Source organism: Staurois parvus, unplaced genomic scaffold (assembly GCF_062004578.1).
Source record: "Staurois parvus isolate SC_StPar_1 unplaced genomic scaffold, SC_StPar_1.0 ptg000287l, whole genome shotgun sequence".
In the NCBI taxonomy this organism is placed as follows: domain Eukaryota; kingdom Metazoa; phylum Chordata; class Amphibia; order Anura; family Ranidae; genus Staurois; species Staurois parvus.
The window spans coordinates 21,298,832-21,318,421 of NW_028318083.1; the positions used below are offsets into that span (position 1 = coordinate 21,298,832).

The window sequence follows — 19,590 nt, forward strand, 5'->3', positions numbered from 1 at the left end:
ATGTCAGTGGTTCAGTTTAGGAACCCATCAGTAAGAAGAGACCCCCAGAGGTCTGGGCATGGGGAGACCGAGGCAGTTGAGGCCTGGTCTGCTCCCCAGGCCAAGAAGCAGGTTACATCAGTCGCGGGTACAGCTGGCTATGGTAAGACGCCTGGATGCGATGATCATGGCTCAGCTGGACCTGTGACTGACCTGGCAGACAGGAAACTGGAGGAACTGGTATCCTGGATGCTAGCAGGTAACGAGGATTGTCCATCTTGGATGAAGGTACCTGCGGACACCACTGGGAGGCGAGGCCCAGAATTCGCCTGTCCGGTTCCGGTGCCCACGGGCGCTACTACCTTCAGGCATGATGTAGTCCTAAGCCTGAGGAAGAAGGTAGGAGAGGGAAATCTTCTTCTCTACCTTGATAAGAAGCTACATATTAATATGTTAGCAAAGGACACCCCTGAGCCAAAGTGTTTTGTGGACAGGTGGGCACCCCGGCAGTTGCCACGGGATTCGGATGTCCACAGCCGACTGGTACCCACCCGTGACCACTCACTTGGTCGGCCCAGCAGTGCTGCTGGGGAGAACGGCTTCCGGTTCAGACGGACTTCGGTTCTCCCGCCGTACAGCAGTACCACGACGTCCCAAGAGGAACCTCTGGACAGATGTCGGTTGCGTCAGGAGAGAACTTGTAGCTCACTCCTTGGCAACCACTTAAGGGGGAGGTGTGGCAAACTTGCTCATCAGAATTGGAGCGGAGTTCCCCCTCAACCCTCGTTTTCGTGTTCTATCTGTTTATCTGAGGCATTTCTCAAATCACTCCTCACATCCCCCCTGCATTCCTGTAGGCAGACTTTATCTCCTGGCAAATGGTGTGGGTCAACCAGGTTAAGACATCCTGCGTCCAGCAGTCATAAAGGTTGTAAGTATTTCCTCCCCCATCTTAATCAAGATAAGAAAACTGCACCGTATGTTTCATATCATGGGGGATGAGTTGTAGTTAGTTTAGAGTTCCCCAATGACTACTCCCAAAACGTGTAGTCAGAGCCCCCTCCCTGCCCCTGAGAGGAACCTTTAAGAGAGTAAGTGAGTTAGAGAAACACACACACACACACAGGGATCTCCGAGCAACATCGTAACAAGGGGAGATCAAAGAAGCTTTCTGCTCACAACTTGAATTTGCTAAAACCAGGCAAGGCAAGTAACTTACCCTGTATTTTCTCGCTATTCTATGTTTGCTGTGTCTATATATACATATATATATATTTTTGTGATATCTCTTTGTACATATTTATTTTGCATCCAACGCTTTTAGTAATAAATCTTTCTTTCTGAAAGTGTTAAACTGTTTCTAAGCGCTTACTTGCAATTCACGAATCCCTGCCTTTGAAGAGACGCTACTGTGGTTATATTTCTGTATAGCAGGTCTGCGGGCCGTGCTATAGAGATCAATATTTCAATCATTATAGTGTATATTTGATAACGGGAGTTTCCCAGTCTCCAATAAAAGTGGTGGTGGCAGTAGAAGGGTTAGTTGCGTAACTAACCTGACCCAGTAACAAGCGCATCCAGGCTGCAGGCACCGATTGTAGTCCATTAGCTGGGCAATCGCTGTGTAGGGTGCAGCTGGGTGGGGCCTTGTTACGCGCGTCACACCGCGGTTTTGGATCGGCCGGCCCTTCGGTCACGAGTTTGGTGAGAAGGTCTGGGGTCTGACGCCGTGGGCGTGACGTATTACTGTTAGTCGCGGCTGTGCGATTGTCGCCTGTTGGTGGCGGCGACCGCGGGTCGTGACATACACTAGTATCATTTTTTAATTATATTTAGTGAAGTGGATGTTCACTCTGTCTTTGACATTTGTGCTTTACCAGAGATTCGAACATATGATTTATTACTCTTTCTCAATATAATAAAACAGTACAAAGGATAGAAGCCTTTCAGGTTGTGCACTGTTATAGATTTAAATATATCTTATTGTGTCTATTAAATATTTACAATCATCATCTGATCTAGGCTTCTGTATTCATCTTGAAACCAATCTGCTGGCTGACAATTAAATTCACATGGAAACAACATTTTCTTCATGCCTGTCAAGGTCAATAACGTATACTTCTCCTGATGGCTTTGGCATCAACTTACATTGTAGTGAATTTGCTGCAGTTTGTTTTAAAGCCAAAATTTTACTGACAGATATATGAATGAAGAAATTAATGTATACAGACACATAATGATTTGTATAATATACTGTAGCCATTGTATGTAATGTACGTTACATATACAGTTATGGAGAAAATAAGCAGGCAGTTTAATTTTAATGTGTTTTTATTTTACTACATGAAGTTAATGAGGAAAGATGACATATACAGGATGTGAGTCCTTGAACATGAAGTCAGCATGCTGTGTAACCTGATGTATATGTGTATGGCAGATGCTTAATTAACACACTTTGTTGAGTCTTGGATTTAGGTTTTGCTGACAACTTCCTTTCCTCCTGTTACATGAATTAGATGGTGCAGCAATACTGTAAGCAAATGGCTTCCATTCCACCTCCTCTGACCTTCAACACCAGTACTCCAGATCTGACAAGTGAGTTACAAGAAGAAAACTAATAATATATTAATTGCCTTCTCATTTATTTTGCCCAGTGTAAGGTCTACTGGTATACTTACCGCTGGGAATCTGGAAATAAAGAGGTGTTAGTAAACTTAATAAAACTATAAAAAGTTTGATGAGAAAAAAGAGATAATAAAGATTAAAAGAAAACCCCTAAGACTGATACTTAACTAAGGCCTCTTCCACATGGTTTATTAGCTAAAAACTGCTCCAGCATAAAATCCCTGGCAACTTCCAGTGAATACAAATGCATCAGCGTTTATCCAAGCATGCATGTATGGCATATTTTCCCAAATGCACCACATTTGGGGAAATTAGGCATTAACCACAGAAGCAGAATATAGAAGGCAGCAGCATTTATGTGAATACGGCCACATATAGCCATTCACTTTTTGGCTGTATGCAGCACCCATGGCTCCCCAAACGAGGAAAAGCGACAAAACTTTTAAGCTGGAGAAGGTTTCAACTAATAAATGTCCACGTTCATGAGGTGTTATACTTGTGTTCTGTTAGGTCTTTTTTAGGGAGATACAGTGGCATTGGACAGAATTCTTTCCTGACACTAATACAAACATACTACACGTGAGTACTAAAGGACATTGATTAGGCACAGAATCTAGATATTCTTCTCATTCACTAGTCTGATTTGCTAGATGTCATGAAATTGTTTGTGGTTTTTCAGCTCTTTTCAGATCTGAGAAATCTTGAAACTGTTCTAAAATCCCCCAAAAAAGAAGTGCATCAGCCTTGTGCATCACCATAGGCAGCACTTTATTTGTAAAATTGAGTAGCATATTCACAAGCAAATTAAAATTACAGGCATGTAACTATCTATGACATCCTATGGGCAGGACCTCCTCACATCTCCATCCTCAGATTGATTGATGGGAGTATATCCATAGTAAAGTAGATGGTAAACCATAGCTAACTTTCCTGATGATATTGAACTATAAGGCTGAGCACGTGATAAAGCTGGATCTCCAGGTCCTTCTATACTCTGAAGAAATAAGAAAATTACAATTTGGGACACATACAACATTGGGCATAAAATATATTTAAATTACACCACTGAGGTTCATCCAAGCCAACACTACACCATCTTATTATTTCACACCTAAATCCTGAGTATACTCTGCATTCCAATGTATCATTGTATCATTTTTGTGCTAATTTGCAATTCAAGCTTTTTTTCCTCATTGGGCTACCACAACCCCAGTCTTGAGCCTCAGCATACAGTACATTGCAATAGCACAACATCTGTTTTGCACACATAACTGTAAATATATATACAAGTAAGTGTGTATATATATATATATATATATATATATATATATATATATATATATATATAAATAGATAGATAGATAGATAGATATACACTATATTGCCAAAAGTATTGGGAAGTCTGTCTTTACATGCACATGAACTTTAATGACATCCTAGTCTTAGTCCCTAGGGTTCATTATTGAGTTGGCCCACCCTTTGCAGCTATAATAGCTTCAACTCTTCTGGGAAGGCTGACCACAATGTTTAGGAGTGTGTCTATGGGAATGTTTGACCATTCTTCCAGAAGTGCATTTGTGAGGTCAGGCACTGATGTCGGGCAAGAAGGCTTGGCTCACAGTCTCAGCTCTAATTCATCACAAAGGTATTCTATCGAGTTGAGGTCAGGAATCTGTGCAGGCCAGTCAAGTTCCTCCACTCCAAGCTCGCTCATCCATGTCTTTATGGACATTGCTTTGTGCACTGGTGTGCAGTCATGTTGGAACAGGAAGGGGCCAGCACCAAACTGCTCCCACAAAGTTGGGAGCATGAAATTGTTCAAAAAGGCTTGGTATGCTGACGCCTTAAGAGTTCCCTTCATTGGAACTAAAGGGCCAAGCCCAACCCCTGAAAATCAACCCCACACCATAATCCCCTTTCCACCAAACTTTAAACGTGGCACAATGGAGGCTCAAGTACCGTTCCCCTAGAAACTGCCAAACCCAGACACGTCCATCGGATTGCCAGACAGAGAAGCATGGTTCATCCCTCCATAGAACACATCTCCATTGCTCTAGAGTCCAGTGGTAGCGTGCTTTACACCACTAAATCTGACGCTTTGCATTGCACATGGTGATGTAAGGCTTGGATGCAGCTGCTCAGCCATGGAAACCTATTCCATGAAGCTCCCTATGCACTGTTGTTGTGCCACACGAGGTCTTTAGCTATTGACTGCAGACAGTTGGCAACTGTGCACTGTGCGCTTCAGCATGACCCCGCTTTGTCATTTCACGTGGCCGACCAATTTGTGGATGAGTTGCTGTTGTCCCCAGTTGCTTCCACTTTGTTATAATACCAATAACAGTTGACCGTGGAATATTTAGTAGCAAGGAAATTTCACGGATGGACTTATTGCACAGGTGGCAACATATAACGGTACCACGCTTGAATTCACTGAGCTCCGGAGAGTGACCCATTCTTTCACAAATGTTTGTAGAAGCAGTCTGCATGCCTAGGTGCTTTATTTTATACACCTGTGGCCATGGAGGCAATTGGAACACCTGAATCCAATGATTTGGAAGGGTGGCCCAATACTTTTGGCAATATATTGTGTATATATATATATATATGTTTATATATATATATATATATATATATCACTACCCCCTTAGGAGTTGTTGAAGAATTGGGTCTCCCTATAGTCCTTCGCAGCTAGGCATCACACATGTTTCATTTAGACTTGTACCAGGAGACAAAAAACAGTCCTTGAGCTTTGTTTTGAAGTTTTATTAGGGATGTAGAACTTGGATGGGGTAAGGGGTATATGGGATACCCAAGGGAATGGCAACTGAGGACAAACTTCCTGAACTATATTACAAGTCCAAAATTAGAACTTCTCTTCTAGGAGAGCTCCCCAGCCTCTCCTGGTGTACCACCCCAGACCCCAGATACATTCCCTTCTTTCCCCAGCTGTCTGGAGAAATCCCTGGGCAAGGGAATCCAAAGTTGCCACTTGAAATGTAACAGTTCTGGGTGTAAGGCTAGTCAGGTTTCCCACCCAAATGCTCTCTCCCTTCTCTGGCCCTGGGGGTGTAGGTGTACTCACTGAGTTCTTCTCCCGTGCTGCTGTTGGGTAGGTTGCCACTTCCCTGCCACCAGGTGGACTTCTCTCATGGGGCTGGTGAAGTCCACAACTTTCTTCCTTTCAACGTCCTTCTGCCTGGAGGTGAGCCCCTTCCAGCCTGGGCTCTCTCCCAGGCTCCTGCATCTCAACCTCACTTCTCCATCTTCCACCTGCACTCTCCTGATACTGAGCAGGCTCTCTTACTTTTAAGGGTTGTCTGGTCCCTTTCCAACCTCCTGTTGGGGTTTGGCTAGGTTCCCTCAAAAGTACCCTCAAAAGTACAGGCCGAACACTCCTCAGATCCACCCACTGCCTCTACGCCTTCCTTCAAAGCTCTAGAACAGGAGGGGCTGGCCTGCAGAGCCTCTCAGCCCTGATCATAGTTTGACCCCACTCTGGCTATTACAGCTGAGCTGCTGCTCAGCCCCTATCCAACCATTGGAGTCTATCTCCTCCTAGCTAACTAGGAAGGTAATATATATATATATATATATATATATATATATATATATATATATATATATATTGGATGTTGTGTTTAAAAATATAATTACAAAAAATGTGTTGTAAGGAGAACTTTATAAATTGTTGCATTGTAGAAGTTGGAGAAGGTAAGTCTGCAAACTTAATTTTCTTCATGGCTGCCATCAACATATCTTCTACTGAAAATATTTGGGTCTCAAGAGAGTTTTCATGATCCCAGCATCGTTGCAATGCCAGCCAGAGTTTTAGATCTACTAAACACCATCAAAGTAACCCTGTCACTCTGAGGTCCAAAGTGAAGTAAAGCTAGCCTGTAAAAGAAGATGAAAAGAAGATGTCATCTTTTTAGTGACTCGTGTCCCAATGCTCCTGCAGATCTTTAACTGCTGCAGGTGTGTAAAATACCTGCTCACTCGCTATGCACTGTGGATCCTCCAGCCAGTTCTCACATTACTATCAAGCCAGAAGGAGGAACCATATCATGGTGGGCGAGTGGGAAACTGATACATCAAGAATGATCAAATACTTACAGTTCCAAAGGTCTACAACATAGTAAAATATTAAGACACAGATTGCCAGGAAAGGCAAGTATGCATCATCTTCTTTTGCAGGTTAGATTTACTTTACTCTGGACCTCATAATGAAAAGGTCCTAATCTGAATTGTATGATATTATTGGATTTTCTTGAGGCTTGCAAGTCTACTGCACATTGTAATTATTGCCTCCTAGTTTCTATTGTTGTTGGCAATGTTATTACTGGGAAAGAGACCACAACACCAGTATTTTTTCATTTAGAAAAGAAAGCAGCCTTATCACTGTATGCTTACTTGGAAATGTAATTTTCTTTACTTTATGTGCTAGGTTTCTAAAGTATTTATTTTTCTAAATTGTGTGTTTGTATGCAAGGACGGCTGAATAGGGATCCTCTTTTGATTTCAGACATTGCTGTGGGGTTAGTGCACAGTCAGTAATGTCATAGGACTATGCTAACTCTGCAGGGAGGATCAATGCTCATTCTGTCAAAACATTCTAATGAATATGTGTGGCTGTTTAGCACAACACTTACAATTCCATTTTAGACATGTAGAGGTGGGAGGGAGTTTAGATGCTCGTGATGTGAGGGATTCTAAAATGTGGATGTGGAATTACGGTTTGGATCGTGTTTAGGGTGTTGATGGAGAGAGATCATGTGGAGCCATGTGGAGGGATGCATGTCTATTTGCTTTGGCTTTTGAATAGATCCTCAATTATTGATTCTTATGAGTGTGTAATGTGGCAAGTGGTACAAAAAGTTATAACTGTGGGGGATGAGCTGATGGAAGTAATAAACCTTTAGTTGAAGACATGATAAAAAATTTTGTGGAGGCAGGCTTTCCTGAAGAGATGAGCTTTCAGGGATCACTTAAAGGCAGTCAGAGTAGGGGATAGTTAGGCAGATTGAGGTAGAGAGTTCTAGAGGATGGGAAAGGCTCTGGCGAAGTCCTCAAGATGAGCATGGGAGGGGGAGTCAAGGGAGCATGAGAGCAGGAGGTCATGAGAGGAGAGGAGAGGTTGGGTGATATTTGGAGACAAGATTGGTGATGTCGCTTGGGGCAGAGTTGTGAATGCCTTTGTATATTGTTGTTAGTATTTTGAATTTAATTTGCTGGGCAATCAGAAGCCAGTGAAGAGATTGGCAGAGAGGGGTGGCAGACACAGACCAGTTGGTGAGGTAGATGAACCTGGCAGCAGCATTCAGGGCTGATTGAAGAGGGGATAGCCTATGGAGAGGTAGGCCTAAGAGAAGAGAGCTACAATAGACAAGGCGAGAGATAACAAGGGAGTGAATTAGTAGCTTGGTGGTTTCATTAGTACAAAAGGGGAGAATTTTAGAGATGATACAGAGGTGATGTCTACAAGCTTTTGACAGCGATTGGATTTGAGGCTGAAAGGATAGGTCAGAGTCTAGGATTACACCAAGGTACCCAAGCTGGAGGAGAGGGACTGATAGTTGTATTATTGAGCTTGATGGAAAAGTCATGGAGGGGGGCATGTGAGGTGGGGAAACATTATTGGTTTGAGAGATATAGTTTAAGGAGGAGTTGGCATCCATGCTGATATGTCAGTTAGTAAGTTAGTAATGCAAGAGGAGACTGAAGGAGTGAGGTGAGGAGTAGAGAGATAAATTTGGGTGTCATCCGCATAGAGGTGGTATTTGAAGCTGTGTGAGGTCATCAGGTGACCAAGAAAGGAGATGTAGATAGAGAAGAGAAGGGGTCCAAGAACAAAGCCTTGGGGAACTCTTACAGAAAGAGGAAGTGGAGAGGAGGAAAAAGAATTATATGGAAACACATATGGAAACCTGAGCTGTGCAATAATCGTGAAATGTTATTGGGCAAAAAATAACGAGAACAACTTCTCAAAATGATCAAAAATTCTTAGTCTCAACAAGACTACAATTGCATTAAAGTATTAGAAAGCTATCAAAAGAAGTACACATATCTAACTGTAAAGTTACCTTAACAAGAATAAGTGATTAGTAGGAATTTAGTGTAGCTTTCCAAGGAATCAGTACTGATTGATAGTAGCGATTTGCTCCAGAAGTCCTATGCAGTATCGGGTTGTCAGGTTTGCCACAAGTGTGCTGAAGCCTGTGAAGTTCAGCACCATTCATACCATACTTGTGAAGTGGGCACTTGCAGCAAGTCTATTTAGGCATTTGTCAGGCTTTAGTAGGGGGAAGCTTTGATAGCTACTCCTGTAAAGTTCTTTTTTGCTTTTCACCCACAATTTTTTCCTACTGTTCCAATTGCCTGTCAGAATGATGAGAAAATGCCCTGTGTAAGCTGCAAGAATGTCTGATCTGAGCTTAAACATGTGATTGCCTGGGGATTTACTGCTCAGGGATGCAGCGCTGCATTATGAGAGGAAGCATCATGCTTCCCAACACATGAAGTATCAATGATTTTACTTTCTCTCCAGTGAGAGAATGGACCTGTGAGGAAGCCAAGGGAAGTGAACAGCAGACTAAAAAAAAATGGTCATAGTTCACAGGTTCATTTTAAGCATCGGTTGTTCTTCCTGGCATGACATGAGCTAAGGTGAGATAATGTGCACAACCTCAAGATGTGTTTGGTGAAGGCAGTTGGGCAGAGAAACTGAAAATATGCTGATTTTTGTGGGATCATGGTAAAATGCCAAGCATGGCAGCTGAGAATCCTTGGCACTTGCAGCAAGTTAGAAAGAACCTTTAAACCTATTCAGGACCATCTTCAGAGAGTGTACATTGTTATATAGGGGAACTAACAAGGACTGCGTTTCCGGAGAGTTGAACTTTCAGTGCCTAGTGATTACAGAGAGAAAGATTGATCATACACAGAGTATTGTTTCTATGAACTATATATTTGATACCACCTAACCCATTATGCAACTCACACACTTTTACACAGAGATGGAAAAAGAGGACCAGACTGAAACCTGGGGACCAGATTATGAGAGCAAATCTGGCACTTAGTGAATCTTTAGAAAAGCAACATTTATTTTATAATTGTAGTGCACATTCTGTAATATATGTAACAATTGTAATACACAGCCTAAAAAACTAATTTACAATATGTTTCATGTCACCAAGTAGTATACTGAAATTCATCCCACAGCACACCTGTCCCAAACACAAGACCGCGATTAGTATAACGTCTCATTTTGCTTAATACAATCACAGAGAAGAAAATCTTGTGTTTTTTATTCTATGCTCTGCAGCCAGATGGCACAGGCTATAATGTCTGAGCCCTGCAATAATAAAATACTGATAAAACGTAACAAGCCTTTTGAAGGCATGTGGTGGCTCCTGTGTTCTTCCCTATACCAGATTTTTTAATAATAGCAAGGATAATACTCCTTTCTGAAGTTTTGATCATGCAGACTTCACCATATTACCAGCCAACAGCCATGGAAATCTAACCTCGCAGAGCTTTCATGAGAGTCATTGATCATTTTTGTGAGAATCCAGAGTGCTTTAGCTTTGTTTGATCAATGTTCTCTTTTCCATGATGGCTGTTTTGGGGATAAAAGGAAAGAACTGTTGTGAATCATACTGTGAAAGGAAACAAAAAGATGAATTGTAAAACTTACAACAAATGTGAGCCCACATGGCACTGGCCTATTCAATCCCCTTTGCTCATTGCTCGTGGCTAGATTTCGCTCAAAGAGATACACGTGTTGATATATTTGGAATACTCAATGCCAGATGTTAGTCTTAATGCTTTAAGTCTGCTCTGACATTATTCTGTGGTTAAAAATATACAGCATCCGTTTACTATAATTTATATAAATGTTATAAACTAATACGGATCAGTGGCCATATGCCAATTGCAGCTGAAAACCATTGTATAAACGTGTGTCTGCCCTGTATCATTTCTAACTGAGATATTCCATAAATGAAGGGGGAAGTGAAGGTTTGGCCTATAGTAACCAATAAAGTTGTCTTCACATTTTTAAAACTTCTGAAATATGTACAATTTGGAATTGATTGGTTTTAATGAATAATACCAATCCTAATTGTAGCTCGGGTTCGATAACCCATTCACGCCTAAGGTTAAAACAAATCTAAATGCCTAAGCACAATTTTGCAACGTTGACATGTGTTAGTAAAACTGTACATATCATCACAACTACTTTGTACATCCAGGTAAATTATACCGCGTTTTTTTTCAGGACACATTGGGCTTTCATTTGGTGGTAAATGGTAATGGATATCTCCTGATTTTTTTTATTATCAAAGGAAAACTGGCCCAAAATAGTGAAAAAAAAAATCATTCTTTAAATTTATCTGTGTGTTTCTTGTTACTACCATAACCTACCACCAAAGAACAACCCAAAATAAAATACCATATATGTGTATGTTATTTGTTGTTTATACCCGTAGTACAGCCAAACAACAATAGTAACCATTTTGTTTTTGTCTTTTTTTTTTTTATCTAAAACACACTGACACTGACATTAACTGACACTGATACCACTTTTTTTTTCTTATCCTGACTTTTGACCCTGACATTTTGACCTTTACCTTTGACCCTGGCCTTGACCCACACACTAACCCTGGCGCTGAACTAGATCAAACCTTGATCTAGGTATTTTTTCTTTATTTTTTCTTTTCTTTTTTAATATTTATTTATTTATCTTTTTTCTTTTTTTTTTCTTTTTTTCCCCCTCTATGCCAGGAGTTAGAGAGATAAATGTATCTCTCTCCTCCATTCACAGGGAGAGAAAAAAAAAGGGGGCCGGGCCGTACAGTGACTGATCACAGTGAAAGCCAATCACAGTAATAATGTGACCCAGAATCAGGAGTCCTGGGTCCCAATCGTTAGAACGGGACATGGGGCTCTCAGTGACACTCTAGTCTTTTGTGCTGGGAGCGCGTGTGCGGCGCGCTCCCAGCACAAAAACAGGTACGCAAATATGTGGCCCTACGGAAAAAAAGCCGAGTTCTGTGAGGCCGCATATTTGTGTTACATCGGCATCAAGGGGTTAAATAATAAAAAAAAAAAGGTTTTAAAATGTGTTAATAACCTCAGTACTTATATGCATCTCATCAAAAAAATGGACTGCAGCTAAGTCTAAAGCCTCGTTCACATGAGCATATTTTAATACAGACCCACGTGAGGACCATGTTTGCCAAAACACGGGGATGCACAGGCAGTCCTGTTCATGTCAATTGGGATGCAGAGGCAACACAGACACAGCAGTTGCTCCCGACTTGACAGTCATGCTGGTATGCGGCCCTGAACAAACACTGTCTGCATCCCACCAGAACACTTGTGCATCCTCGGGTGGGCAAACATGGCCTAACAAATGTGTGAACAAGGCCTAACAAATGACTTAATTACCTTCTTTTAATACGTGTGCATCCTAATTTGTCTTGAAGCACCTTGGGTCCCACAAAAACTCAGGTTGCTCGGATATACAAATATGAACTTAGAGCAGAAAAAGGCAGTGCTCTCTCTCACCTCTTTTGCCTCAGTATTGGTTTTTAAATGTGATGTTCAAGCTAGTTAACCAATAGTGATGCAAGAGACAAAGAAGGGGATGGACCAGCATTTTTAAAGTGGTTCTAAAGGCAATTTAAAAATAAATAAATAAATAATAGTTTATACTTACCTGCTCTGTGCAACAATATTGCACAGAGCTGGTCCTTTAGCTTTCCTTTGGTGGTCCACCGCTGGCGATGTTTGATTCTTCTTCCTGTGGGTGCTCCCATAGCAAGGTGTGTTCTATGAGGGCATATCACAGTGCGGCTCGGCCATGCTCCCCACTCCCTCTTCACAGGCTCCCACTGCACTCACTGTGTCCTGTGAGATGAGGAAGAGAGAGCAGTGACACTGCAGATGGGCACATTACTGGGTTGAAAGAGGACTCAGGTAAGTGTTTTGGAGGAGGGGGGATAATTAGTAGGGTGTTTTTTACCTTAATGCAAGGAATGCATTAAACTTGCTGTTAACCTTTACATACACTCAGTGAAGTGACTGGCCTAAGGTGATACATAGAAATGAAACAAATCCTCCTACATAAGTTGTACCAGTTTAGCTGAAGTATTTTTTTGTCTACAGCCATTCAAAGTGCAGAATTTTTACAGGTTGTCTGAGCTTTCACAGAACAGGGGGCAGAGAGTTGAAATTACAGTCTGCATAGCTACGTGAAGAGAGCTTCGAGCTGATTGTTGATTGGAGGGAAGGGAACCCCCCCCCTTTCACAACACTCAGGCTGTCAATTATAGGCTGTGTGCTGGAGCCCCCTCCCCTGTCAACTTTTTACTTCTTGGTGTCAGGAAAACTCATCAGAAGTGATTCATGCTGATAACAGAGGAACGAGGCAGCAGAGAAAAATGACATTTAGTGCTCTGGATTGAAACATGTACACACGAAAGAGGCATATGCTTTGTTCATATTTCATGCCAGAGGTTTACAACCACTTTAATCACTTGCCAACCGCCTCCCATGGGAGCAGAGCTGCTGTCCTGTGCTGGATCACATATCTAGTACGTTAACCCGCACTGCCAGGTAGGGCATGCGTGTGCAGTGCTGGAGCGTTAGCTGTGCTGTGATTAGTCCCAGCACAAGCCAAATAGTGGTTGCTGGCCCACTGGTCAGTGAGGAGGAAGACAGGGCAGAAGTCTGTCAATGTAAACAATACATAGCTCTGCCCTGTTGGCTTTTGTTTCCCTGCAAAACAGGGAATAAAAATGGCACATCCCTTAGTGAAAGCACCTCACAGTACACACATAATTACTAGTTAGGCACACATTTAACCCTTTGATCGCCCTAGATGTTTAACTCCTTCCCAGCCAGTGTCACTAGTATAGTGACAGAGTATATTTTTAGCACTAATCTCTGTATTAGTGTCACCAGTTCCCACAAAGTGTCGAAAGTGTCAGTTATTGTCAGATTGCCCACCATACTACTGCAGTCGCGCTATAAGTCACTAATCACCACCATTACTAGTATAAAAAGTAAATAAATAAAAATTCCATAGTTTGTAGACACTATAACTTTCGTGCAAACCAATCAATATGTGCTTATGGGATTTTTTTTAAACAAACATATGTAGCAGAATACATAGTGGCTTAAATTTATGAAGACATTAGATTTTTCTTTTTTTTTTATTGGATATGTTTTATAGCAGAAAATTAAAAATATTGTTTTTTTTTCCAAAAATTTTCAGTCTTATTTAGTTTATATTGTAAAAATTAAAAAAACCCAGAAGTGATCAAATACCACCAAAAGTAAGCTCTATTTGTGTGAAAAAATGTATTTAAATTTCATTTGTGTACATCGTTGCATGACTGCGCAATTGTCAGCTAAAGTAACGCAGTGCCAAAAAGCAAAAAATTACCTAGTCATGACGGAGTAAATCTTCCGGACGTCAGGTTGTTAAGGTAAAAAACACAGACTTTAGAACCACTTTAATATCTCTTCAGGGGCGGACTGACAACTCATGGGGCCCCCGGGCAATAGGGGATCATGGGGCCCCTGTGTCCTTGCCCAAACTCAAAAAAGCCCATGAAAAAGGTACCAGGGGCATCTCATGGGGCCCCTACTGACCCCGGGCCCTCGGGCAGTGCCCGAGTTTCCAAATGGTCAGTCCGCCCCTGTATCTCTTCCAAGTTTGTATTTTTGTGTTTGCATATCAAAGCATTTTGGGTTTGGCTGGGTTCCTGGGGCACAACAGGAGCCATGAAGAGGTATGTGCAGGCATTGGAGGGTGCTTGCATTACTTTCCTCTTGTAACTTTACAGGTTTACTGTATGAATGGATTTGCTCTAAAGGGAATGATAGTTTTTCTTTTTTTTATTTATTATTTCATTTATTATGATCAGGATTAAAACGTTTTTAGTTAATATGATTGCATGGTAATATTTTGTACTTTTACAGCCAGCTTTTTGGAGTGTTATGCCCTTCTTTGTGTTTTTTCTAGCCTTTCCTAATCCCCCTTACTAAGAAAATGTTCATGCTGAAATTTACACAAACAAATGACTCACCCCTCAACCCACAGCTTGGGGGTTTCTTTTTTTTTTTTTTTTTTTTTTTTAATTTAAATATTTATTTGTTTTCAAATATAGCAATATAAATATCTCCAACACAAGATGTAATAAAATACAACATAACAAATTTCTTCTAAAAACACTTATTGCATATCATTTTCTCCCCTTAACCCCCATCCCTCAACCCCCCCCCCTCCCTCCCTCCCCTCTTCAATAAACCCCTGACATCTGTCCGATTCCCATCTTTATTCTTATTTACGGAGTAGCTTCTTTCTTCTTTGCTCTAAATTCCTCCCATTTCTTCCATTTTGTATAATAAACCTCCATCTTATCCTCCTGTATATAATACAGTTTCTCCATTCTAACAATCTGGTCCACTCTGGCTATCCAGTCATCTACCTCCGGTGCCTCTACTTTACGCCAGAACCTAGGTATCAACCCTTTAGCTGCATTTAAGTAGCACTCTATACCCATATTCTTAAATGTTTTCATTGATATTTCTGTGATATAAAAAAGGCATATCTCAGGGTCCAAACCAATCTCAATTTCAGTGATATTCCTAATTTGATTTATAACCTTCCTCCAGTAAACTTGTATTTTTGGGCATCCCCACCACACGTGATACATTGTGCCCTCCTCTCCACATTCTCGCCAACACCCAGATTGTTTCTCACCACTCATTTTGTGTTCTACTATCGGAGTGATATACCACCTACTTAAACATTTATAGTTCAACTCCACCTCCCGCATACTAACATTTCCATGTACCATTCTATATATTTTTCTTTGTGTATGTTCCTCCCACTCCACCCCCAAATCTCTTTCCCATCTTTCTATATATCTTAATTTTACCTTACTATCTAAATCAGTGAGAATTTTATATGTTTTAGCAGTGTTGTGTTTCCCATCACCTCGCACTTCAAAAAATTTCTCAAATAAATTCCAATCCTTTCTAATTCTAAGGGGCTTCGTCAGTTTCCCCACAAATTGTTTTAATTGATTATACCTCCATATATCTATTTTAGTGAAAATCCCTCCCTCTTCCCTTTTCAAATCCTCTAGTGTTCTTAAGTTTACCCCCTCCATTACGTCTCTCAACTGAGCATCCTCTTTCTTAATCCATTTACCCGTAATTTCCTCTTTACCTGGGGGGAAAAACTCAGAATTTCTTAATGGCATTAACAATGAGTTGAAATCCCAATTCCTCTGTTTGTGCAATCTATCCCATTCTTTCAAAACAGTCCTAGTGAATGGACTTGTGCTCTCAGCTAATTCTCTAAACTGTGTTGATACCCAAACAATCCCACTCAAATCTTTCCCACTAAGTGTATTTTCTATTGTAACCCAATTTTTACTCTTTATATTATGTTTCCAGTCAAAAATTCTTGATAGGATCACTGCTCTATAATATCTTTTGAGATCCGGCAGTCCCACCCCCCCCCCTTTTCTTTATTTCTACTTAGCACTTCATATGATACTCTAGGTTTTTTATTTTTCCATATATATCTTGTTACTATTTGTTTAATTGTTCTAAAGTATGTCTCTGGGAGTTTAATGGGAATCATTTGGAGTTTATACAAAACCTTAGGGAGAATTGCCATTTTTATTAGGTTAATACGACCTAGCCACGAAGGATTTCCTCCGATTCTCTTCAATTCCTCCCTAACCTCATTTAGCAATGGTATATAATTTGCTTTATAAAGATTTTTCTGTGAAGAAGTAAGTTTTACTCCCAAATATTTTATTTCTCTATCTTTCCATATAAAGGGGAACTCTCTCTGTATCGTTTCTTTTTCACTCTTTGGAAGGTTTATATTTAATATCTCTGTTTTACTCGAATTAATTTTTAGGTTTGCCAATTCCCCATATTCCTTCAATGTTTTCATTAGGTTAGGAAGCGTTATCCTGGGGTTACTAATATAGAACAATAGGTCTTCCGCAAATGCAGCGACTTTATGCTCTATCTTTCCTACATTAATTCCCTTTATATCTATATTTTTCCTGATTGTTAATAACAAGGGTTCCAATGATAAGACAAACAACAATGAGGATAATGGGCAACCCTGTCTAGTTCCATTTGTCATTAAAAAAGACTCTGATCTCTCTCCATTTACCATTATCATCGCGGACGGTCCTTCATACAGTCTTCCAATCCATCTCCTCATCCTGTTACCCAGTCCCAAGGCCTCTAGCGTATCCATCATAAAACTCCAATTGACCCTGTCAAACGCCTTCTCCGCGTCTATTGAGAGCAACATTACTGGATTTTTTCCCATTCGACTTTTCTGAATAAGCATCAGGGATCTCAACCCATTATCTCGACCCTCCCTTCCTCTAACGAAACCCACCTGATCCCCGTGTATCCATTCTGGCATCAGATCCTTCAACCTATTTGCTAAAACCTTTGCATACAACTTCGTATCTGTGTTCAGCAATGATATCGGTCTATAACTTGAGCACTGGGAGATATCTTTACCTTCCTTATGTATCAAAACCACCTGGGCCTGTAGGGATTCCTGTCTCATCTCCATCTCTCCTCCCAACGCGTCCATATACCTCTTTAATTTAGGTAATAGTAAGTCACTATATTTTTTATAGTATCTCACGGTATATCCATCTGGGCCCGGACTTTTCCCCGATTTAAAGCTTTTTAATGCTATTTTTAGTTCTTCCTGTGAGATTTCAGATTCTAAGGAGTTTAATAAATCTTCGCTTACTTTTGGTAATCCTGCTTTTCTTAGATATTCTCTTCTCCTCCTTTACCTTTTTGTTCTTATCTATAGGGTCGTTGGGGGCAATATTATATAGTTTACTATAATAATCCTTGAAAACTTTTGCAATTTCTTTAGTTGAGTGGACTAATTCTCCTTTGAAATTTTTTATTTTATCTATATAATTTCTATTTTTTTTCTTCCTCAGTGTTCTCATCAAATATTTACCCGGTCTATCTCCCCATCTATATCTTTCTCCCGTGATTTTATGAAAAATTCTCGTTTTTTCTTCCTCCAATACTTTCTCTAATTCTTCCCTCTTTTTTTTCATTTTTTCTTCTATCTCTTTCGTTATATTACTTTTATGTAGGAGTTCCAACTCAGCTATTTCCTTTAGAAGCTCACTAATCCTTTCTCTCCTTTCCCTTTTTTTCTTAGCCCCAATCGCAATTAGGATTCCTCTGATGTATACTTTGTGCGCCTCCCACACTGTAGCTCTTGACACATCTCCCGTTTCATTCTCCTCAAAAAATCTCCCTATCTCCTCCCTGATTTTCCGTTCAGTATCTTGATCCATGAGAAGTGCCTCGTTCAGCCTCCATGTCAGTCCTCCCGCCAACCTCCCTCCCCATCTTAATTTTAATACAACGGGGGCATGATCCGAGAGGGTCATTACTTCTATCTTAACACTAGACAGATCTTCGATGAGACGATGATCTATCAATATATAATCTAATCTGGAGTATGTTTTATGAATATTAGAATAAAAGGTATAATCTCTATTTCTGTTATTTACTATTCTCCAGCTATCCACCAGTTGGCTCTCTCTAATCACCTCCTTCAAAAATTTCATCGACTTATTTCCCTCTCTCGGCACTGTAGAAGTTGTGTCTATATGTGCATCCATACATAGGTTGAAGTCTCCGGCCACTATTAAATATCCCTTAGAAAAATCCATCAATTTCTTCAGAACCCCTTTCAAAAACATCTCTGGTTTCCTATTAGGGCAATATATATTTGCTAGCGTACACTCAATATCTTGCAATTTACCTTTCAAAAATAGAAACCTCCCGTCCGGATCGGTATTCCTATCTTCTAATTCAAACCTAACATTTTTTGCAAATCCTATAGCCACCCCCTTCGCTCTCTTAATTGGAGAATCTGCATAATACCACACCGGATGGTATCTAGATTTCAATTTAAGATTTTTTTTTAACTCGAGGTGCGTTTCTTGCAAGAATACCACTGAGGCCGCTCTATGCTGTAGTTCTCTAAGTAACCTAAATCTTTTACTTGGACAGTTCAGCCCATTTACATTATGAGTTATGAACTGTATTTCCTCCATATTTTGTTTATTTGTCATCTTTCTATTTTACCATCTCCTTTCTTCTTCCATTTCCCTCTATCTCTCCTTTCATGCCAGATGTCAGTTTTAAAGAACCCCTCTCCCCCCTCCCCTTCCAATTCCCTCCCTCCCTTCCGCTTTAGGCCTATGGCTTGCCTTCCCCCCTCTACCTCCCTCCCTCCCACCCACTTTAGGCTTGTAGTTTGCCTATAAATCTGTTGAGGATCTAAACCCTCCATAGATTTTATACCTTGGGGTTGAGCTCCTCCCATGAACGGCCTCTCCCACCTCCCACCTCCCCAGATGCCCCTTGTCTATTTCATAAACTCAAGATGATTCCACTAAGATGTACTTCATTCGAGCGAACAGGAAATAGGAAGAGCGAGAAGAAAAAAAGCCAGAAATTTCTATTATTTGCAAATCAAGTCTATCACAAAAGTCCCTTAAATCCTCAGGAAATCTCAAGTAGGCTGTAACTCCGTTCTTCCATCCGATTAGACACTCAGGAATACCCCATCTATAGTGCACTTTTTGTTTTTTCAATTGCTCTAACAGGGGTTTCAAAGATCTTCTTCTCCTTAGTGTCTCTGTTGTCAAATCTGCAAATATCTGTATATTTACTTCTCCATATTTAATATTTGATCTTCCCTTAATCTTTCTCCATATCTCTTCCTTATCACACATCTTTTGGAATTGGACAATTATGTCTCTGGGTTTCTTTTCACCATTTCCATGTTGAATCCTTCCAATTCTAAAAACCTCTTCCAGATTCACCTGTTCTATTTCTGGTCTCTCTCTTATGGAGTTTAGTATTTTACAGATAAAGTCT

General features: G+C 40.6%; 1 long non-coding RNA gene across 1 annotated transcript in view; it reads left to right on the forward strand.

The window, feature by feature from the left end:
- The first annotated feature begins 2,493 nt into the window (after window positions 1-2,493).
- LOC149458431 (uncharacterized) overlaps window positions 2,494-19,590 on the forward strand; it is a 95,789-nt gene continuing 78,692 nt past the window's right edge. Inside the window, exon 1 of the long non-coding RNA XR_016313432.1 lies at window positions 2,494-2,574. This is a non-coding gene — a long non-coding RNA (uncharacterized LOC149458431). The remainder of the gene's footprint in view (window positions 2,575-19,590) is intronic.